The sequence below is a fragment of the Gopherus flavomarginatus genome, chromosome 1 (genome assembly GCF_025201925.1).
Source record: "Gopherus flavomarginatus isolate rGopFla2 chromosome 1, rGopFla2.mat.asm, whole genome shotgun sequence".
In the NCBI taxonomy this organism is placed as follows: Eukaryota; Metazoa; Chordata; order Testudines; family Testudinidae; genus Gopherus; species Gopherus flavomarginatus.
In genome coordinates, this window is record NC_066617.1 from 174,028,459 (window position 1) to 174,052,475 (window position 24,017).

Genomic DNA, 24,017 nt, shown 5'->3' on the forward strand with positions numbered 1-24,017 from the left:
CTAGGTTTGATTAAAGGTAAAAGCCTTACCACGTATTCCCAGAAACAGGGCTGGGATCTTCCCCGAGAGTCAAAGTGCTGGTTCTTTTGTTATCTTGGGGGAGGGGGGTGAGAGAGAGAAATTGGGGTGTTTTTGCCGCTCCCTTTTATAGTCCAATCACCCTTTGACATGCATTTTCTTGATGTTTACTCCTTGAAAAAGTTCATTTCAGTGGTGAGGACAGACATGGAGTCTCATGGTGAAAGATGTAGCATGTTTGCTAAAAATGCAGATCTATCTTTGCCTGCCCACTTTCATTGCCAAAGAAGGGCAACTTGACTGGTGATTGCCAATCAACTTGGATCACACCTGACTAGAGGGTCAGCATGTCCTTTTTCTTTGAGAAACAGGTTTATTCACTCTCCAGACTTGTTTGGTAAATACATTTTAGTAATTTCATCCTATGTTCATAACTCCTAATACTCATTTTGTATATACATTCTGCAAGAACTTTAATGATCATTGTGGTGATGTCCCACAAGGCCTATTTTGCACAAAGATTACTACAGTGTATCGGATGTGAATGCATGGTGCTTTTGGTCACAGTCTGTCATTACCAGGATAGTCTCTGGAGCCTTTTTTTTTTTTTTTTTTTTTTTTTTTTTAAGAAGGCATTACATTAGCAGTTCTCCAATCATCTGGTACAGAGGCTGATTTAAGTGTTAGTTTACATACCACAGTTCTGCAATCTTGTATTTGACTTCCTTCAGAACTCTTGAGTGAATACCATCTGGTCCTGGTGATTTCATTACTGTTTAATTTAACAATTTTCCCCAAATCTCCTCTATCAACACCTCAATCTGGGACAGTTCCTCAGATTTGTCAACTAAAAAGAATGGCTCAAGTATGGGAATTTCCCTCATCCTCTGCAGTGAAGAGGGATGCAAAGAATTAGGCCTTGGCTACACTCACACTTTACAGCGCTGCAACTGGGGTGTGAAAAAACACCCCCCTGAGCGCTGCAAGATACAGCGCTGTAAAGCGTCAGTGTAATCAGGGCAGCAGCGCTGGGAGCACGGCTCCCAGCGCTGCACGCTACACCCGTAAGGCATGTGGTTTACATGCAGTGCTGGGAGAGCTCTCTCCCAGCGCTGCCGCTCTGACTACACTCACACTTCAAAGCGCTGCCGCGGCACCGCTCCCGCAGCGCTGCCGCGGCAGCGCTTTGAAATTCCAAATGTAGCCATACCCTTAGTTTAGCTTCTCTTCAATGGCTTTGTCTTCTTTGAGTGCTCCATTAGCACCTCAATCGTTTAATGGTCCCACTGATTGAATGGCAAGCTTCCTGCTTCTGGTGGACTTAGTTTGTTGGGGTGGTTTTGTTTTTTTTGTTTTTTTGTTTGGTCTGTTTGCCTGAGAGTCTCTTGCTAGTTATTCTTAGGCCATGGCTACACTTACAGTTCTGCAGCGCTGGTAGTTACAGCTGTGTTCGTACAGCTGTGTAGGGCCAGCGCTGCAGTGTGGCCACACTGACAGCTACCAGCGCTGCAGTGTGGCCACATTTGCAGCATTTGCAGCGCTGTTGGGAGTGGTGCATTGTGGGCAGCTATCCCAGCATTCAAGTGGCTGCAACGTGCTTTTCAAAAGAGGGGGGTGGGGTGGAATATGACAGGGAGCGTGGGAGAGACAGAAAGATTGGATTTTTGGAGCTGACACTGTTCTCAGCTCCCTGCCTTGCAAGTTCTAAGGACTAGAAGACACACAGTGCCTACCTTCAATCATTTTAAAAGTTCTGACCCCCTTTCCCCACCCCTCTTTCATTCACTAAATGCAAATTATGTACTCCTAAATAGCCGTCAAACCAGATAAGCATCTGCTCAACATGGACTTCCCCCTCCCGCCCTGCCGTGTGAGAGTGCTGTTTCTCTCTTCAAGCAAACAGCTGTGAACATTCCAAAGTAATTCCCCTGCCTGCCTTCGCTCGCTCAGCAAACAGGAGCTGTGTTTGTTTTTTAAATAAGCAGTTTGGCTGAACTCCGAGCTCTCCCTTTCTTCCAGTTTGTTGTGGACAGGAATTCTGGGATACCTCCTTATACCCCAGAGGTCAATAAAAGCGCTGGTGGGGTCCACACTTGCTGACCAGCGCTGGATCACCAGCGCTGGAATCGCTACACCCGAGGCTCGACCAGGTGTACAGCCAGCGCTGCAACCAGGGAGTTGCAGCGCTGGCCGTGCTTTGCAAGTGTGGCCACATCCTAAGTTGCAGCCCTGTAACCCCTTCACCAGCGCTGCAACTCTCTAGTGTAGCCATGGCCTTAGCATTATTTTGGCCTGTCTAATTATGCTTGACTTGCTAGAGTTTATGCTCCTTTCTCTTTTTCTCAGTAGGATTTGACTTCCAATTTTTAAATGATGCCTTTTTTCCTCTAGCTGCCTCTTTTTTACTTTGTTTAGCCATGGTGCCATTTTTTGGTCTTCCTACAATTTTTTTAATTTGGGATAAACATTTAATTTCATATTCCATAATAGTGTCTTAAATACATTTATAGCTTGCAGGATTTCGCTCTTGTCTGTTTCTTTTAACTTCCATTTAACTAGCTTCCTCATTTTGTGTGTAGTTCCCCTTTTTGAAGATGAAGTGGTGGATTTTTTGCATATTCACCATACACCCCCTCTCATTCGCAAGGGTGTTGACTCTCTAAACAAAACCTCCTCTGCTGAGAAATATCAGAGGCAAATTCTTTTGCCTTTTCTGTCCTTATGTGGTTTGTGCAATTATAACAAAGAGGTTGCACTGAATGCTCTGGAGAGATGCCAGACCCTTCAAAGAATTATGCTTTGATTCCGGAATTGGATCTACATGGGTAGATGCTTGTGCTTGTGCAGAGCCTGCCTAGGTGCAGCAGTCTGCCTGTGAAGATCTGAAGGCAAGATCAGTCAGGCCTATGGTGACTTGAAAATGTTGTGAACCTGAGCTTCTGACTCAGGGATCCAGATGGGGGGAAAAACTTGAAAGTCCTCATCATCAGAGAAAGGAGTGGGGCAGAAGGATTTCCAAATGAAGAGCTAGAGTCTGATTCTGCTCTGTTGCATGGGTCTCCAGCGTTGGCCTCAGTGATTTTACTCCTGATTGACACTTAATGTGGATGAGATCAGAATTGGGCCCAAAGTGAATGACTTGATAGTAAAAAATGCTGTTCTGTAACTTGAAGAGTAAAATAAAAACAGATGCAGTGATATTGACTGAACTTCTGTGCTTTCAGTCAGTTCTGAGGGAGTCTGACAAATCATGCTAATATCAGAGACAACTCTCACGGGAAAAAGCTCAAGTGGTCTGAATGAAGCCCCATGTATGTAACTGGATTAGCAATTTGGACCTGTGTTTGGGAACCTCTTGTGGAAGTATGCACCAAACCAGAGACAATGGTGGGTAGAGGCCTAATACCGTATGATTTAAAAGTTTAAATAAGAGGCTCATTTGGACTAGATAGGTAGTCCTAGAAAGTACAAAAACTTAGCACATGAAGAAAGCAGGTTTGCATATCCCACAAAAAGCAACAATATTAAGCCAGAGAACATGGACTGGCAACTCAGAGGCACATGGATTGCCTTCTTCTACGAAAGTGTCTGCATGACAGAGCCCTGGGGAGAGAGATTCCCCAGGTAGTTCCTTGTGATGTTTTCCCTGATACATATTTTTTTCCGTAGAGGGAAAAGATGGGGAAGAAACACTGTCTCAGTTGTAGGAAGGGCCGAGTTTCTGAGCAAAGCACTTGGATGCTATGGCTGTGTGGAGTCCCTGTGAGCCCACTGAAGTCCTGCAGCTTGGGACCCCTGAGCGGGTGGCTGCTGTAGAAATCCTCCTTCAAGGATGATGATCCAGGAGGTTGCAGGGTCTGGTAGAAAAGTGTAGGCAATCTCAGAGTGGTATTTTAACTTTCTGCCACTTTCTCCAGGGATCTGGATATGGCATGGCAGGCCAACCCTTATGCACGCCGTGAAGGCACTGTGGTCTCTTGGGTTGGGTCCTGGACTGGGAGTTGGAGAACTAGGATCTATTTGCAGCTCTGCCATGGACCTGGGACAAGTCACTTCATCTCTCTCTCTGCCCCAGTTGCCCTTCTCACCCTTCTTCTGGTTGGTTGGTTGGTTGGTTTTGTTTTAATCTGTAAGTTTTTGGGGTAGGTGCTGTCTCTTAAGGTGTTTGTACAGTGCTTAGCACAGTTGGCCCCAGTCTTTCAGCTAGGGTATCAAGGTGTTAGGTAATACAAATAACCCTCCCTGTCTCTCAGCTCTACAAAGGGTTCTGTGCAGGGTCCAGGCCAACGGAGGAATGATGCTGCAAAGAGACACATGCCTCCTCTGCACAAAAAGGGGAAGATGAGTGTTTGGAAGGGGTTGTGTGTGAGGATGTGGTGGGTAGGAAGGTCTCTTCCTCATTGTTCGTGGCAGAAGGATTGGACCAGCAATATTAATCCAGAGTGTCCTCTCTTCCTAAAACATAATAAGCTCCTTCATACTTCGAGGTCGTGCTGCTACTTCCCATACATTTCATTAAAAATTGGAAAACAACAGTAGTGTCTAGCCTTTGATTGTATGTCTCAAATAGATTTGTTCCCTAGTAATTCCACTATTATGTGGCTATTTTGGCCATATAGATTACACAGTATTTAAGGTTCCAATTCAATAAAATGAAAGTACGTCTGGTTCCTACTCTACAAAAGCGGAAACCATGAAATAAATTTATGTAGGCTTTTGTGGTCTCTAGTTGGCTTTCACAGTGTTTGTTTACTCAGGCCCTACATTGAGAGTAACCATGGCAAACTTTACATTTCAGAAGTAACTACTGCAAGAAGTAGACATGTAGTTATTAGTTAATTTCTGTTGTCCTGCTGTTAGTGCATCATTTAAATGTTACAAGTGATGGAGTCTCTACCACTTCCCTCAAGAGAATATTCCTCAGTCTAATAGATCTCATTGTCAGGAAGTCTTTGACCACAAGTTATATATATCTGATGGATTCCTTTTCAGTCCATGCAAAATATGCTGCAGGGCACCAAATGAACCTTGTTTTTAAAAACAAAATAAAAGTGTCAGTTTATGACACAACAGCAAAAACATAGAAACTGAAGAGATCTATAGTTAATGCCAAAACAGATTTATATTTCTGGTGCACTTTATCTTGTCCATATATTATGTGCTAAACAAATCTTTGCCGCTGGCCTGTTGAATATTCCTAAAGAAAAGAAACTAAAGCAGGTTAATGTGAGCTCTGGTGGGGTGGTTTCCAGTTCTGGGATGAGCAGCAGAACTGCCAAGTAAATTAATGGTAACCTGAACAACTCAAGAACAACAAAGACTGCTTAAGAGTTAATAAGTCTTGCCTTATCTCCACTGGCAGACTCTGTGCAGTAGGGTTAATCGGGGGGCAGTACTGATATCATCATGCTAGTGTGGTGTTGAACATTTAAGTGAAACTGCAATTGTATTCTTCTTTCCTTTATAGATCCAGATCTTCAAAAAAAAAATTGTTTCAATGCCCACTAATTATGCCTGAGTTCTTTATTTGCTCAAGGGTTATATTGGTGTAAATATCTTGAATTAGAGTTTAGGCCATAATCAGTGGTGCAAGTAGATTTTAGTTCTTACCGGTATGGCCTGGCCCCCTTGCCTCCGCTCCTCCTCACAAAAAGTGTTCGGTGACTAGAGTCTTGTGCAGATAAAAATTTATACCCATGGATGTGGATATCTGTGGACAGAAATCAGTATCTGCTGAACTGCGGAGCTCTCCTGGGAACAGCAACAGTGAAAGGAGCAGAACGTGGGACTGCCACTCCCAGAAGCCAGCTCCTTCAGCGTGGCTGTAGCGCCCCCAACAGCTGTGTCTCCTCTCTGGAGTCTGTGCAGCCCCACCAGAGGACAGGGCTTGGGGTGGTGCAGCTGCACTAAGGAGCTGCCAGTGTTGGGTGCTGGCTCCTGGGAGCGGTGGCCCCACATTCTGCTCCTTTCACTGCTGTGGTTCCCAGGGGGGCACTGCAGTTCAGTGGATACAGATTTCTATCTGCAGATATCCACATCCATGGATATAAATTTGTATGCATGCTGGGCTCAACAATTCATTCTTGAAAATGTCTTTCCAGTATGGCGTACTGACAGTAAATGTCTTAATGGTACAGTGTACCTGACCGTACCAGCTTACTTGCATGACTGGCCATAAACCTGCACTCTAGTCCACTAATGCAGACTTCTGCACTCACGTGGAGTTGCACTGAAATCAGTGGAACTAATCATGGATGCGAGGTCCTTGCTAGCAAATCCAAGAAGGATCAGGTTCTGATCCTTAGATAAGTGAGAGAAGAACCAGGCACCTTATGTAGGGTCACCAATTTGCTACTCAAGAGCACTGGAAATTATACTCTTCCCCAAAGTAAATCTTTAATGAGGAGGAGCTTGCTAATTAATTTTTAAAAGCCATTATAAAAGGAAAAAAGTTTTACCTAACTTTTAATGTTAACAAGATGTTTGTCAGAAAGCGCTGCCCCGGCAGCGCTGCGGGAGCGCTGCCGCGGCAGCGCTTTGAAGTGTGAGTGTAGTCAGAGCGGCAGCGCTGGGAGAGAGCTCTCCCAGCGCTGCATGTAAACCACATCCCTTACGGGTGTAGCATGCTCTGCCCTGATTACACTGATGCTTTACAGCGCTGTATCTTGCAGCGCTCAGGGGAGTGTTTTTTCACACCCCAGTTGCAGCGCTGTAAAGTGTAAGTGTAGCCAAGGATGGTTTGCTTGTCTGTATAATGACAACTCTTTTAGCTTTGGGCTAACTCAGCTGTGGGTATGTCTACATCTACAATTTTGCAGAGCTGGTTGTTACAGCTGTATTAGTACAGCTGTATAGGGCCAGCGCTGCAGAGTGGTCACACTTACAGCAACCAGCGCTGCAAGTGGTGTTAGATGTGGCCACACTGCAGCGCTGTTGAGCGGCTTCAAGGGGGGTTAGGGGAACGCGAGAGCAAACCGCGGGGAAGCAGGTCTCCTTCCCCGCGGTTTGCTCCAGTGTTCCCCGAACACCCCCCCCCCAAGCAGGTCTCCTTCCCCACGGTGTGCTGTCGCGTTCCCCGAACCCCCGTGCAAGCAGGTCTCCTTCCCAGCGGTTTGCTCCGGTGTTTTTTGAACCCCTGTGCAAGCAGATCTCCTTCCCCGCGGTGTGCTGTCGCGTTCCCCGAACCCCCGTGCAAACCATGGGGAAGGAGATCTGCTTGCACGGGGGTTAGGGGAACGCGAGAGCAAACCGCGGGGAAGGAGACCTGCTTCCCCGCGGTTTGCTCTCGCGTTGCCCGAACCCCCCTGCAAACCGCGGGGAAGGAGACCTGCTTGATTACCAGAGAGGCTTCCTCTGGTATGCTGGGATACCTGTTTATTCCACGGAGGTCAAGAAAAACGCTGGTGAGTGTTTACACCTGATGACCAGTGCTGGATCACCAGCGCTGAATCCTCTACACCCGAGTTTCAACGGGAGTACGGCCAGCGCTGCAAACAGGGAGTTGCAGCGCTGGTGATGCCCTGCAGATGTGCACACCTCCTAAGTTGCAGTGCTATAACTCCCTCACCAGCGCTGCAACTTTGTGGTGTAGACAAGGCCTGTGATTGAAGCGTGAATGGTAAATAATCATTATCTGAAAAGATGTTTGAGACTTAATCATGCAAAGAGCTGAGATAAAGTGGCTGTTTCTCTCTCAGTTAGTTAGTAAAATAGTTAAGGAGACTTTCCTTGTGCTGTCTTATGCCTGGTTGTAGAGCTATGCTGCACATTAAACTTGCATTGCAATGCACACACTCTTACAAAGAAAAACATAATGTACAAAATGCCTATTGAACAAATTCTGTGAGTCATGGTTCATATATAGCCATTTAATATTATATCTATGGGCATAGAATAGATGCACTCCAACTCCCAAGATACTGGAGGCCCAAGACTTAAAGATGACTTCAGAGTTTCCTTAGATCCTGGTTGCAAGCCCATCAAAAATATAATCGAGCCCTTGATCTCCCTCCTCCCTGCAGACGTTTTTCAGATACTGTACTACTTAACTTGGCTCTGCTTGCCCTCAATCAACTGTTTGATTAGGGAGTGGACATGAGGCATGCTTCCTTACATAGCATAAAACTACCAAAACCATGGTGGCACCTGGACTTTGTGTTGCCTCTGGGATTACAGCAGTGCAATGGAGTATCTCTTCATGCAAGTTTGGGTTTGGCCCTGGCAGAGGGCATGAGGAGGGAAATGGGAGAGGAACCCCAGGGGAAGGGAAGAGACTGGTGAATAGTCGGGAAAAGTCAAGGAAAAGGCCTCTCTGGGGAAAAGAGACGTGAGAAGGGGGAAGGCTGAGTCCAGCTAAGGAGCCAGATCTGGAGCTTTGCAGTTGAACTAGGGAGACAAGGAGAAAGGAACTGTGCAGTAGGCGAGTTTGCAGTATCCCAGTAAATCATGCCATCTACAGTAGCTGCTTCTGGTTCTACCAGTCACCCAGGTGGTCGTGCTGTTTCCAATTAAACATTTTAACTATGAGGATTTCACATGGGAGGATTTCTGCCTGCCTGGGGATTTGGGTAGTAGGCAGTGAATGCCATACTCCCCTACTTTGTATGTTTTCAGCCAGACATGTCATGTTTGCTCCTTTCTGTGTTGTGCAGTGGAGGGAACCATAGGGCATAATAATATTTAGTAGAACTGGCTGAAATATTTGTGTGTGAGTGAGTATCATTCAGCAATGGCATTTTGATGAAATGAGAGTGCTTTGCAAAAAAAAGGTTTTTTTTTAACAATTTGAAATAAAAAATTAGTGTAACTTTTTGTAGACCCCTGTAATTTTTTTCCCTTTTTGTGGTGGTGATGGGGGGAAGCCTATTTTTTCTCCCTTTAAAAAAAAAACAAAATAAACCAAAAAACTTTTTTTATCCTAAGGAGGAAATTTTCTTTTCCTCTACTGAAAGGAAGTAAGTTTACAAATTTTGTCAAAATGCAAAATTTTTTATGAAAAAATCAAATGAAACACATGTTTCTAAAAGACTTTCATGATATACTTTTGTTTTACCCAGCTCTGATTATTGTGATTTTTACCATGTACATTGTGTGCATGGTATACAGGATGTAGAAGTTCCTATCTGGATTTATTTTTGTTGTGTTTGTGTTTTTGTTTTACTTCCAATAAACTACAGTGACACCTAAAAGAAATGAACAATTCTTAGAAATACAGTACCAGTGAACTAAAGCCCGCTTCATTTCTGAATGAGAGCATCCACAGGGGGGAGTATGTGCTTTAACTAATGTGCTTTAAATTCACAGCTTTAGTTAATTCAGCTTAAATTTCCTGAGAGTCTCTGTCTAGATGAGGCCTTAGACTAATTTTGGGCCCAAACATTCAGTTGTTATGCTGACACAATTCCTATTACAGTCAATGAATAATTTGCATGTATTAGCTTCTGAGAGAGAAGAAAATAACTTGATTTCATTTCTCTTTCAATATGTCCATTATCCAGGGTTTGCTGCAATTTCTCTGTTCCTCACTAATGATTTTTATAACTTTTTATGAAGCCCATTCTGTGCATTGACAGACAGGAAGGAGAAATCTGACATTTTATGACTGTGTCACAGTGGTCACCATTGAAAGGTCATTGTGTTGCCTAGAGATACCACCTGTGGTTATGAGGTAAGAATATGGAAATATTGTGGTATAACAGGAAATATCTGCTATATCTCAAATGTCATTGTTGGAGAATTGGGATTGGACACTACAACTGCAATATCGTTAACTCAGCTATATCAGACATAAACAGCTACGGAGACCCATAGACATTAACTGTACAAAGCAGTGTTGCTAACTCTTGGAATGTTGTTGCAACCCTTGCAGTAACTGGCATTTTTCTTATACTCCTGGGGTCCTGTGATTATTTGAGATTTTCACCTCTCCCATAGTCCCATTTCAAACAGTACTATGTTAACACATGTAAGAAATTCTCTTAATGTGGTCCAGGTTAGTACACATGGACCAGTTAGTGCATAACAAGCTGGTGTAAGCTAGAATTTACAGCCCAGTGGTGTGCACTAACACAGAGTGGACAAGCCCTACTTCAGGATTTCTCAAACAGGGGTCGTCACTTGTGTAGGGAAAGGCCCTGGCAGGCCGAGCCGGTGTGTTTACCTGCCCCGTCTGTAGGTCTGGCCGATCGCGGCTTCCACTGGCCACGGATCGCTGCTCTGGGCCAATGGGAGCTGTTTCTGTGTGAGAGGAGAGGAGAGGAGACTATAGCCAGCTTCGTGGACTCCTCTCGCTAGTTCCTTAGGCTTCTGCTAGCCTAGTTCACCAGTCTATACTTCTAGCTCCCCACCCTGCTCCCTGGATGGAAGCTAGGCTCCAGCTCTGGGTCCTTGATCTGCTTCTGTCTGGCTCCATAGATAAGTTGATTTACAGAGCATGCTTCCTACACTGAACACCTTCTTGTGGGGAAATCTGGAGAGAGAGAGGCAACTGCATACAGGTCCTAGCAGGGCACAGAGACAAAAACAAAATGTCTGGTGCCTGTTCGCAGCAAAATAGATCAGATTTGCAGGTCTGTTGTCATGTACAGAGTGGGATGGCTAAGCACAGTGGGGTTTGTGAAGTTCACTGTACTATAGCTCCAGAATGATTGAGTATGCTCTTTCCCATACATTCTTCAAATAGCACCATACATTCAGTAGAACCGACTGAATGCTCCCAAGTCAGCATTTCACACACCATTGGGTTGTAACCCGTTCTCTTCTTGGTGCTGACTTAAGTATTAAAAACAGACTTGTGCCCTCGCACTGTGCTATGAATGTCTCTAGTTTCCACATTCCATCCCTAGGGTACACCCAAAACAGAAGGAAGAATTTTTTGTATATGAAGCTCTGGTGTTTTTTTTTCTCCCCATGTAACTTTAGTTTGGTTTCCAAGGAACATACTATCAATAAGATGTTATGAGATTTGTAATGAGGTTATCTGACAAATATTGAATGTTTAGGGTAAAGAAAATCTTGCCTAGAAAACCTGTAGTGTAGTATAGTGTGTGTGTGTGTGTGTGTGTGTGTGTGTGTGTGCGCGCACGTGTATGTGTGTGTGTATAGCATGCTGTATATTTATACACAAACATATGCAAGAGTATTTTCAGTTCTGTAACTCTCATATCTGTCTTGCATGATTATCCAAGTGACCAGGTAGAATTAAATATCTTCTAGAAGCAGCTTCTCTACTTTAAACTAGACTCTAAAAACATAACACTGCTGTTGCAAGCAAAGGCATATTTAGGCCTGACAAAAGCCTGCTGTGGATTTTAGTAGTATGTTCTGATAATGTTTAACAATGTAAATATAAGCAGACCTATGTATGTGTAAGAAATTGCAGCATAATCATGTTGAGTGTTGCACACGTGTACGAAATTGCAGAGCAATCATGCTTGTGAGAACAGAAAAGATAAAGTAACTAAAGCTAGAAAAGACCCATTTGAACGAACTGTAAACCTGTACTGATGGGGGAGGAGAGTTAATATAGAAATGAGAGACTAATAGTAGGCATAAAAAAAAAACAAAGTTATTTATAAGTTTGTAACAAAGGGAAGCAGAAGCTGTATTGTCTGCTGTTTTAAGGTGACACAGGTATTTTCCTGATAAACTTTACTCTTGTGAATAATTGACCACTATTCACTGACTGTTTTGCCTTTAATAAATACTTACTCCAACAATTAACCACTAGGAGCGTTTGTTAATATTGTTTAGGCTAGGTTTTGCTCCTGGTTCCACTGGTACAGTTCCATTGAAATCAGCTGTACCCTTCTAAGAGAGAGAAGTATAAAACAAGCCAATGGCTAGAATCTGAAGTTAGACAAATTCAGACTGAAAATAAGGTGTAAACTTTTAACACTGAGGGTAGTTAACCATTGGAACAATTTACCAAGAGTTGTGGAAGATTTGCCATCATGTGCAATTTTTTAAATCCAGATTGTTTTTCTTAGATCTTCTCCAAGATAATTCTTTATCACCTATGTTATACATGAGATCAGAAGATGATTACAATAGTACCTTCTGGTCTTGTAATCGTAGTTTATGGATGGGAGTTGGATGGGTGTACTGGAGAGCAGAATTTGGTTTTATATTTATTTGTATATTCAAATTAAAAACATAAGAACAGCCATACTGTGTCAGACCAAAGGTCCATCCAGCCCAGTATCCTGCCTTCCAACAGTGGCCAATGCCGGGTGCCCCACAGAGAATGAACCTAACAGGCAATGATCAAGTGATCTCTCTCCTGCCATCCATCTCCACCGTCTGACAAACAGAGGCTAGGGACACCATTCCTTACCCATCCTGGCTAATAGCCATTAATGGACTTAATCGCCATGAATTTATCTAGTTCTCTTTTAAACCCTGTTATAGTCCTAGCCCTCACAACCTCCTGTGACATTATGAGTATAATATAATATCTCATTGAAAGGTGACAGGGCCAGAAAGAGTTAATTAACTCACAGACTGACCTGACCCATGACTGAACTTTAGAGACTGGTTAGGAAGATATGCAAATGAATAAAGCTTTGAAATGCAGGTCTGCATTGTTAGAGGTAGAAGGGGAGATGTTTGCTCAGATCTTGTAATGTAAGCAAACAAGTTTACCATGGTTTTGATTCAAAGATCAAAAAAGGAATATCAACATTTAGGAAGATACTTGAGTGAAATAGTATTATTGTCTGTCTCTTTGAAGGTCGTGGTAACCTGTATCTGAACTGTTTAATGGATAAATTACCCTGTGCTAATTGCCACGATGTTTGAGAGAAGGAGTTAAGCCTATTGTTTTCTCAGGCCAAAAGGCTGCTGGAAACATATAAGAACCCTGGGACATGATCCTACTTCATCTCAGATCTGCTTTGGGTTTCGAGAAGGGGAAACCTTAAGCCATAAGGATTGAGATCCCCAGTCACTGACTGAAGTCACCCTGAATATGGACAATGGACTATAACCTATGGACTATTTCTAAAAGGACTTTTGGCAACTACAAGCTCATCTCTACTATGTTTCTGAACCTTAAGAATTGAATTCAAGTTTGTATGTATATGGATCTTTTAACCAACACACTCTCTTTTTTTTCTTTTTGAATAAATTTTAGCCTAGTTAATAATAATTGGCTGTAGCGTGCATTTTGGGTAATATCTAAGTTATAATTGGACATGGGTATGTGGCTGATCCCTTGGGATTGGAAGAACCTTTTCTTTTATATGATGAGAGAAGATTTTCAGTAATCATCATCATATCTGAGGTGTGTGTCTGGATGGAGGCCTGAGGCTGGGCACTTTAAGGGAACTGTGGTGTTTGAACTTCTAAGTAACCAGTAAGGTATGGTAGAAGCTGTTCTGTGCTGGCTTGGTAAATCTAAGTATTGGAATAACCACCAGCTTCTGGGGTTTGTCTGCCGCATTTTGTTTGCAGTCCACCCTAATTGAGTGATGTCAGCTGGCTGTCATGGGCAGCACAGTCACACCTCCTCAGGCAAGGAGTTCCACAGGTTGATTGTATGCTGTGTGAAGAACTTCCTTTTATTTGTCTTAAACCTGCTGCCCATAAATTTCATTTTGTGGCCCCTAGTTCTTATGGGAACAAGCAAATAACTTTTCCGTATTCACTTTCTCTACACCACTCATGATTTTATATACCTCGTAATTAATGGGATTGCACAGATGTAAGTGAAGGTACACAGCATCTCTTAATGGCAATGATGCACAAAGAGGAAAGAACAAATTCCAGATTGTTTGCTGGGCTGGTAGATAGAGGTCCCTTAGGCCTGGTCTACACTACGCATTTATACCGATTTTAGCAGCGTTAAACCGATTTAATGCTGCACCTGTCCACACAACGAGGCCCTTAATATCGATATAAAGGGCTCTTTAAACCAGTTTCTTTACTCCTCCCCGACGAGAGGAGTAGCGCTGAAATTGGTATTACCATATCGGATTAGGGTTAGTGTGGCCGCAAATCGATGGTATTGGCCTCCGGGCAGTATCCCACAGTGCATAACTGTGACCGCTCTGGAAAGCAATCTGAATTTGGATGCACTGGCCAGGTAAACAGGAAAATCCTCGCGAACTTTTGAATTGCATTTCCTGTTTGCCCAGCGTGGAGCTCTGATCAGCACGGGTGGCAATGCAATCTCAAATCCAAAAAGAGCTCCAGCATGGACCGTACGAGAGATACTGGATCTGATCGCTGTATGGGGAGACAAATCTGTTCTATCAGAGCTCTGTTACAGAAGACGAAATGCCAAAGCATTTGAAAATAATCTCCAGGCTATGATGCAGAGTCCACAGCACAGTGCTGTGTGACCAGCGTAACGGAAAGCCAAAGAATCAAATGGACACTCATGGAGGGAGGGAGGGGGGACTGAGGACTCCAGCTATCCCACAGTCCCCGCAGTCTCCGAAAAGTATTTGCATTCTTGGCTGAGCTCCCAATGCCTGTAGGGTCAAATACGTTGTCCCGGGTGGTTCAGGGTATATCTCGTCAATTTACTCCCCCTCCCCCCCCATGAAAGAAAAGGGAAAAAAATTGTTTCTTGACTTTTTTCAATATCACCGTATGTCTACTGCATGCTGCTGGTAGACGGGGTGCTGGGGCAATGAACAGCAGCATCCTCTCCCCTCCCTTCCCTGGTGGCAGACAGTACAGTACAGTAGGACTGGTAACTGTCCTTGTCATCAGCCCGTGAGTACTCCTGACTGGCCTCAGGTGAGGTCGGCCCGGGGTGCCTGGGTAAAAATAGGAATGTCTCCTGGTTATTCCCGGCAGATGGTGCAGAATGGCTGGTTAACCGTCCTCATCATAGCAACTGGGGGCTGAACTCCATCAGCCCCTCCCTTTCATGTCTAAAGAAAAGATTCTGGACTGCCTGGACTATCATAGAGCGGGATGCTGCGCTCCTCTCCCCTCCACCGTTTAATGTCCTGCCTGGACTATCATAGCAGCTGGAGGCTACCTCCCCCTCATTTTATCTCACTAAAAAGTCAGTATTGCTTATTCCTGCATTCTTTATTACTTCATCACACAAATGGGGGGACCCTGCAATGGTAGCCCAGAAGTGTTGAGAGAAGAGGGAAGCAATGGGTGGAGTTGTTGCACTGACAGCCCCTAGAATGGCATGCAGCTCATCATTTCTGTGGGAACTGACACGGAGCGGCTGTGCTCTCTGGTTCTCTGATACACTGGTTCTCTAGTACACTTGTCCCATATTCTAGGCAGGACTGACTCTATTTTTAGATACAACATAAAGGAGGAAATGATCCCGGAGCTCATTCCTATTTTTGTCTTTGCACCCCCGGCCGACCTCAGCGAAGGTCAGCCAGGAGCACGCATCACAGCAGCAGACGGTACAGAATGACTGATAACCGTCATCTCATCGCCAATTTACAGTGGCACAGCAGATGGTACAGAATGACTGGTAACCATCTCTGCTACCTTGCAAAGGCAAATGAATTCTGCTGTGTAGCACTGCAGTACCGCCTCTGTCAGCGGCATCCAGTGCACATACGGTGACAGTGACAAAAGGCAAAACGGGCTCCATGGTTGTCATGCTATGGCGTCTGCCAGGGCAATCCAGGTGAAAAGGGCGCGAAATGATTGTCTGCCGATGCTTTCACGGAGGAAGGATTGGGTGACTACATTTACCCAGAATCACCCACGACACTGTTTTTGCACCATCATGCATTGGGATCTCAACCCAGAATTCCAATGGGCGGGGGCGACTGCGGGAACTATGGGATAGCTACGGGATAGCTACCCACAGTGCAACGCTCCAGCAATTGACGCTAGCCTCGGACCATGGACGCGTGCATTCGACTTTATACAATCTGTTTTATAAAACCAGTTTATGTAAAATCGGAATAATCCCGTAGTGTAGACGTACCCTTAGGCTAGTAGCTGGAGACAGCCAGTAAGAGCAGTGGAACAGCTCCTCCTCCAGCAAGTTTTCCCAAGTCTTCACTTCCTCTTCAATATTGCCAGAAGCTATCCTTTGTAGATCTGTGCAAATAACCATCGTATTGATCTGGTTGGTTGGTTCAGTGGCCAGACCAAAAAATTAGGAACAAAAAAATAATTCAGATTGATCTGAAATATTTGTTTTTTTGGGTGAAACAAAACCAACAAGCTTAATCTAGCTCTCATGATGTCAGACAACCCCCAACTCTCCCACTCCCTTTTTTTCTGTGAAGATATTGCCCTCTGGTGCATTGGCACCATTTCCTTCTTTATTTACTCATGCACTCTGCTAATCTCCTTCCTGCTTCGGCTTACCATTGTTTCAAACCTGAACTATATCTGAGGTTACTTGTTCTTTGACTCTGGTCGCATGATTCCTCCCAAAGGGTCCAGTTCTGCCAACTCTACAAAGCATAGTGCATTCTGCTGTGAGTAAGCCCACTGAAGTGAATGGAACTGCTCAGTGTAATGGTAAGTGTGGTAGTAAGTACTTGCAAGGTTACGTACAGAGTGTGTGTGTATTTTTTTTAAAAGTATACTGTAAATTTTTTTCAAAAACACGAGCTCCACTGACTTTCAGTTAAACTTAGGCTACATGTTGTTAAAATTTTTTTACCCTTAATATCCTGAGTAATATTTGGCTCAACAGTCATTAAAATGAGTGTGATGCTAATAAGAATTGTCACCTGTTTGTTTCTGATATTCTCCTGTGTTATAGTCTGAAAGCAAAAATCAAGTGGTGGTGTTTATTTTTATAGCAACCTGTCATCTAAAATGCACCATATTCCCTATTAATAAACAAACACGAGATATCTAATTAGTGGTTAGGTCTTGGAAGGAAGCTTTTAAAATATTTAAAGTCAATTGAATTATCTCTTTTTTTAAAATGTGGAGTGAATACAGCTGGCTATAAGACACTGACTGAATATATCATCTTTTGGCTTATCAACCTTTAGAATACCAGTGTTTAAAGCTGAATAAATATCCAACTAGCAGAAGATAATAAAATACAATATTTGATACTGTGTTCCCAGAGGCAGAGGAAAGGTTATAAACCCTGCTATCTGGCTAATGGCCCTGATGGTTTCTAGCAAGTTATTTAACTAACCATTTATTCATTCTAATTTATAGTGCAATTAATGAGAGCTAAAACACAGCCGCAGGATTCAGGTTCCCAGAAAAAATAGTAATAAATTATGGCCAGGTTTAAAGAGCGTGACTTATCAGCCAAGCTGCCCAGTAACCTCTGGGGATATGGTGTCTGTACCACAGATACTTATGGGTAGTCAGTTCCATGTTCTGTAGATGATTTTTCTTTTGGTCTTCCCTGCCATTTGACCAGTTCAAAATCTTCCTGCCTTCAAGACAAAAAAAAAAAAAAAAAAAAGAATTGAAATTGACAGTATGAGGTGCAACTGAACATCAGTTTCACACATGTGGTAGGTGTTTTATAAACCACTATGATAGCTTTTCTGGCAGAATCTCCTGCCTTTTGTTGGCTATATGCTACACTCTGTGTGTGTGTGTGTGTGCGGGTGGGTGGGTGTGCGCGCGCGCATATATAGATAGTATCTGTTAGCATGCCTGGGGCATTGAGAGACCTTCCTAACTTCCAGTCTGTTTCACTAATTCTCAAATGTGGCAAATGCACCCCACTACATGGAAAAAAAACTACAGATGTGCTTCATTTTATTAAAGTTCATAAGGATTTGTGGGATTGGAGCAAAATGTACCAGCCAAAATTAATGATGAAACATGTACTTTTTAAATGATATATGGTGACACAGGTTTATCAAATCAACCTTCATTAAAGTGAGAGAGAGGGGGATAAAAGACTTGATTAAATTAGTACCCAAGTATTTTAAAAACTACTATTGTCTAGATGTACACAAAATTGATCCCCCAAATGCACACAATGTAAATATTATATATTTATTTGAGTTGCTGTAATCTTCATCAAATTTGTAGCAGATGTAGAATGTATTGTGGGAAAAAAATGAAATTGAATAGGAGATAAAACACTGCTCTTTCTTACTCCTCATGTTGAATTGCTGTTGTCATAGGTATGGGAACACCTAGAAAAGCCTGAAGTAATAGAATAGAAACTTGAAGTGTTAACTACCTGGCAAACAAAAGCAAGATTAATGTACAATAGCACATTCTGAAATATGTTAATATTTCTTGACACATTCTGACTCTTTCCTCATTCAGTGTTCATTGCTTACTTAATTTTAAAGAGCTCTAAGGAAACCCATGTGTGTGTTCCTGAAAACTTGAGAATTTTCAAGGTTGTGGATTTGTTTGGATACGATCTGCTCTGAATACCTGTGACACATGAATTTAATTTGGATTAAGGCTGTGGCTGATTGTGTATGGAAGCTGAATGAAATCTCTATTTTCTGTTTAGCTCTAATTCCCTTGAACTGTTTATCTTTTTCCCATTTACCAAGAAATAAACTACCCGTACTTTATTTGGAATGCCTTTATTTATAGGACTGTACCTATCTGCCACATAAGCTGCTCACCTTTTCGGGAGCAGAAGAGGGACAAAGGGATGTGAGCCAGGACAATTGGTGCTTGACGTTCAGAGAGAGAGAGAGAGAGAGGGAGAAAGAGAGATGTGCATGCTATTTTACTGGTCAATCTAAAACATAATCCCTACCCTGAGGTGATTATCTTTTGGTTGAGCTTGATCCTTACTAGATAATGTGTAGGGATGGGTGGGCAGCAATATTAAATACTGGGCCCTGATTTGGAGCTGTGCTTTCTGGAGGGATGGGGGTCAAGCAGGGCCGGCGCTTCCATTAGGCGACCCTACGTGGTCGCCTAGGGCACCAGGATTTGGGGGGCGGCATTTTGTGCTCTCCCCACGGGGAGCATGGGATCTTCCGGTTCCGCTCCTGTCGTGCAGCCGAAGAAGGACCCTCCGCTGATGTGCCATGGAAAACAGCGGCAGGCGACTGAGCAGCTCAATAACTGCTGCTGTCGCCTACTGCATTTCAACGGAGGGTCCTTCTTCGGCGGCGCAATGAGAGTGGAACTGGAAGCTCCCGCGTGCCCCATGGGAAGCGCACAAAATGCCGCCCCCCAAATTCTGCCTAGGGCACCAGAAACTCTGGCGCTGCTCCTGGAGTCAAGATGTGTTTTAAGCAATATTTATGCAGCCTGGATTCTGAGATGGGAGTTGGGGAGGTGTAGCCTTTGGTGTGAACTAGAGTAGACCTATGGGTGGTTGTGTCTATTTTGGTAGCTTTTCAAGGGATGCGTGTTGGTGGTCACAGTATAGGATCTCTGTAGCATCATACACTACTCAGGGGTTCTCAAACTGGGCGTTGGGACTCCTCAGGGTGTTGAGAGGTTATTACAAGGGGAGTCACGAGCTGTCAGCCTCCACCCCAAACCCCGCTTTGCATCCAGCATTTATAATGGTGTTAAATATATAAAAAACGTTTTTAATTTGTAAGAGAGGTCGCACTCAGAAGCTTGCTATTTGAAAGGGGTCAACAGTACAAAATTTTGAGAACCACTGCACTATAGTGACACTCTCTTCTTTTGCTGTCGATACCTCTCATCCTGGGGTTTTTGTGGCGAGCAAAGTAAGGCTCAGTACTCCAACTCTATCTTCTCACTGCCTTGAGAGAATTCTCCTCTGTTCACTGGTGGCACAATTATGGCTCTTGTAAACTTCTGGGGCCGTATGGATATGCGCTAATATCTTCTAGGGAGAAAAACACAACCCTAGAGTGTGTATGGAGTTTTCTGCAGGAAGCAAACGATATGGGTGTTCTGTTTCACATGCTTCTTGTTATGTTTTACAGCTGTGGTTTTAATTAGAGTGTTCTGTTTAATTCAAGAACCTTGGGTTGGTTACCTTGAAACTGCATTCTTGGTTTCTGTTAAGCAGAATCTAATCAAACAGGAAGCCTAGTGGAAGGGTTGTCCTCAAGCTGTCTTGTGGACCAGGTGTACGTGTATATGAGAAATTAGGTATCCTAAAAACAAGGTTGGGTTATCCTGTGATATTTCCTGATCCCAAATACTGGAAGAAGGGGTGCTGCCTGGATGAAGAGATTTAGAAGTGATGCAGGCATTCAGCAGTGGAGCAAACATTTACTTTTTTCATGCTTGTTTTTTGAGGACTGTGTTCTTGTTAATGACTATATAAATGTGTCATATAAAGGGAGTTCTCACCACATGTGATTTTTTTTCTTTTTTTATCACACCTTCAGTCAACTTGTGGATTCTGAGGCAAAATATTAGAAAACTTAGGGAACCGGGTGGTAACTTCTCATTCAAGTTTCTCCTTAATAGCCTAGTAGTCCAACTTAGGAGAAGGGCATTCCAAATTATTGGGTCTCACACAAAAAAGCCATGAGGTCGTACTGGAAGAAGATAAAGTGGAGCATCCTGAATAGGCATCAGTAACAGAGTGGAGGAGGTGGATGCACCACTGAAAGCGACCAAGGCAGAGGCATAGAGGGGGAGAGATCGACAATATTGTGAAGATGAGGACAAGTAGTTTGAACTTCTTGCAGTGGACAAATGTGTGTTACTGGAGGTATTCCAAGAGAAGGGCAATGTGTGTTTTGCATTAATGGACAAAGAAAATGATCTTATTGGCTGTGTTTGTATAGACTTGCGGGGAGGGCCTTAAACTGTGCTGGCCCACAAGCTGATGTTCTGGGATGTGGCCAATATCTTATGAGCTTAATTTAGGGCATGATAACCAACCTCTACTCAAACTGAGTTGGATTTAGTAGAAACAAGGTTGCCGTTTGAGGTCGTTGGTTTATAGGAAGTGGGATGCTCCAGTTTACAGAAGAATTGCGCTGTAAAAAATAGGAACTGATGGGACCTGTAGCTGAATCCACCAAATACACTGTATTTAAGGAAATTGAAATAATCCTACTGTGGGTCTGCAAAGTGCTGAATCATTTACAGGTTACCAGCGTGTGTCTGGTGTGATGCCTGTTACCTCTGCTTACCTTGTTACCTCTTCTGCTGAGCAGTGTATCACATTATCCACTGTTATATGATCATTTAATGCAAGACCCTTTTAGAAAGGCATTAAGTTAAGATTGCCCTCAAAACCCTTAAATAGGAGCTTAAATGTTGAAGGCAAATTGATACTTTTTGTTTGGGCTACTTGTATTTGTGGAAAACATTCAATAAAAAATAAATTTTTAAAAAGAGAAAAATTCAGACACGCAAACCCCTTCTGAGAAGTGTGGTAATAATATCTAGCTCTTATGTAACATTTTTATAAATAGATCTCAGAGTACTTGACAGAGGAGGTCAGAATCATTGACCTCCATTTTACGGGTCAGGGAACTGAGGTTTGGAGAGAGAAAGTGACTTGCTCAAGGTCACCCAGCAGGCCAGTGGCAGAGTTGATAATAGGATCCAAGTCTCCTGAGTCCCAGTCCAGTACTCTAAGTCATTAGGCAACATTGCCTTCCCTTTTGCATTTAAATCTTAATGATCATGGTGATCATGGTAACCATGTAGGGAGATTGAGGAGATGTTTCTAAAAAAGAGCTACCTAAAATATGTGCATTGTCATGAAATCAACAAAAACACATACATTGTTACTACTAAGTGTTATGCAGGATTCTTTGAATGGTTTTAGTAATGTAGGCTCTGAAATTCCACATCAAACCACCTGCCCTCTTGTCTCAAACAAGTGTGTGTGCATGCATGCTTGGTGATGGGGATGGAATCCTGTGGCTTTAATTTTAAGGACTTGATTCTGCCTCTAAACTTGTATTTATCACCCAAAGTGGAGTAGTTGGTGCTTTGGTGAAGAGTCTCTTTCTAGCCCTTCAAATCTGCTATTCTGATGGAATCCCGCCATTTCCTGACAGCTTGCTGCTCACACACATAGTTTACATAAAGTTGCATCTTTGTGTCTAAAGAGCTTCAAAATGGGGCATGGTTAGACCAAAATAATTATTCCTACTCACTAGTTGAGCTTGTTTCATATGGTAGGATATGAATATTGGAACAAATGTAATACACGTTACTTGGGCTAAACCTTTGCTGTTACTTGGGTTAAACCTTTGCTGCAATCAACTGTGCAGACCCAGATCTCTTTAAATGTGTCAGCTAAAGGGAATTTTACACATCTTCAGCCAACTTGTGGATTTAGAGGCAAAATGTTAGGAAAATCTTCCAGATGTATTGTAGTGAAACATAGTCAGGAATCATCCCATTACCTCAGTACTATAAACATATGATCACAGTTCATATCAGCTCTTAATTATTTGACCTTACACCACTCAAGAACATATACTCCCTTCTACTGTATTATGTAGAAGACTTGACTCCAAAATTGGCGATTTAAGATTTGCACACTGTACTTAATTTTCTGGTAATGTTAATTAGCTAATTTGAAACATAAGTAAGATACAATTAATGTTGTACTTTGATATTTTATTTCTAACAACAGGAAGATGATTGCCTTCAAAAATAATAAGATTGAAATCTAAATAAGGATCTAAATTATAGTTGTTGGGTTGTGAAGAAAAGCAAATTCAGTTAATCCCTATTTCAATGTGCCAATTAGCTAAGTATTAATCAATCTGCTATATAAATGGAAATGAGGATACTAAGCTCTCTTTGGTAAGATAATGTTTCCCATTAACACAAGTACAATCCTCCTAACACTTTAATGTAGGGGGAAAAAATCTCTTCTTCCTAGTTGTGTAAAAAAACAAACCCAAATCCAAAATCACTTGATGAAACCAGTGCATTCTAGTGTCCCTGTAGTCTGTCAATATTTCTTGTAGAAACTCCTGCTTTAGTATGATGGTGTGGGAAAGGGAGAGTTTTGTTTTGAACACTTAAAAATATAGTGTAGATTTAAAAACAAAGTCTCTAAGGATACCATAATTTACATGACTGCATAAAACAAGTTAAATAATTCTGTATTTTTTTATGCTCCTGTGACTTAAAAATCAATTTTCTTATTGGAATTTTGCCTCTCAGATAATTTGGGCCAGAATCTTTTGTCAGTTTAAACATGGTCAAAATAATTAGTTGTGTAGGTCAAAACATAAATGACATAACACATTCCCTTTCAGAGCTTTTGCAATCCTTTAAGTATGTGTACAGTTGCCTAATAAACCGGGGTTTATATATGGGTATGCTTGTGTTCATTTTGGATAAAATGTGGTTTACAGGGTGCTTATGCATAGGGAAGCATGCTGTGGCTCACCACCCTAGGAACATTCTAGAGAAGGCCAGGGGGCGGAGGGTCCATATATGGAAAAGTTTAAATATGATTGGTTAAAGGTTTGTGTTACATAACAAGTTACATAAGTGCCATGTGCTATAAAATAGTAAAAGGAGGAGCTCCTTGCTGGAGGGACTCTGCCTGATTTTTGTACCAGGGCTGACTGAGGGGCTCTCAGTTTGTGCACATTGAATATAGCCTTGTTGAATTGAATTGAATTGCATCGCATCAAATTGAAGTCCCTTGATTCTGCCCAGCATCTGACTCATTGGGAACCACAAAATCCCAACAAGATACAGTTGAGCTTCTGTGTTGTAATAGAATGAGCACATTTTTAGTGATCTCCTGTATAGAGTTGCTGATTAACCTACAGTCTTTCACCCTTGTTGAAGGATTTCACAAATGTAAATGAGTTAAGACTTACAACCTTCCTGTGAGCTAGGTAGACAGTATTATGCACCCATTTTATTGATGAGGAAATTGGTAGAGGACGTTAAGTGATTTGCTCAAGCATGCAGAGGAAATCTTTCTCATAGCCAGCATTAGAATTTGGGAATTCCCAGCTCTAATCCCTGTACTCAAACAGCTAGGCTACAACCCTCTAATTTACTCCTACATAAACATGTAGAGTCTAATAATCTCCTAGATTTTCATCTTTCTATCCATCCATCTATCATCCATCTATCTAGATTTTTTTTGGGGGGGGAAAGGTAAAATGAGACAACCATTTCACCCAGCTCTGGGCTATTGTAGAGAAATAAAAAGTAGAATG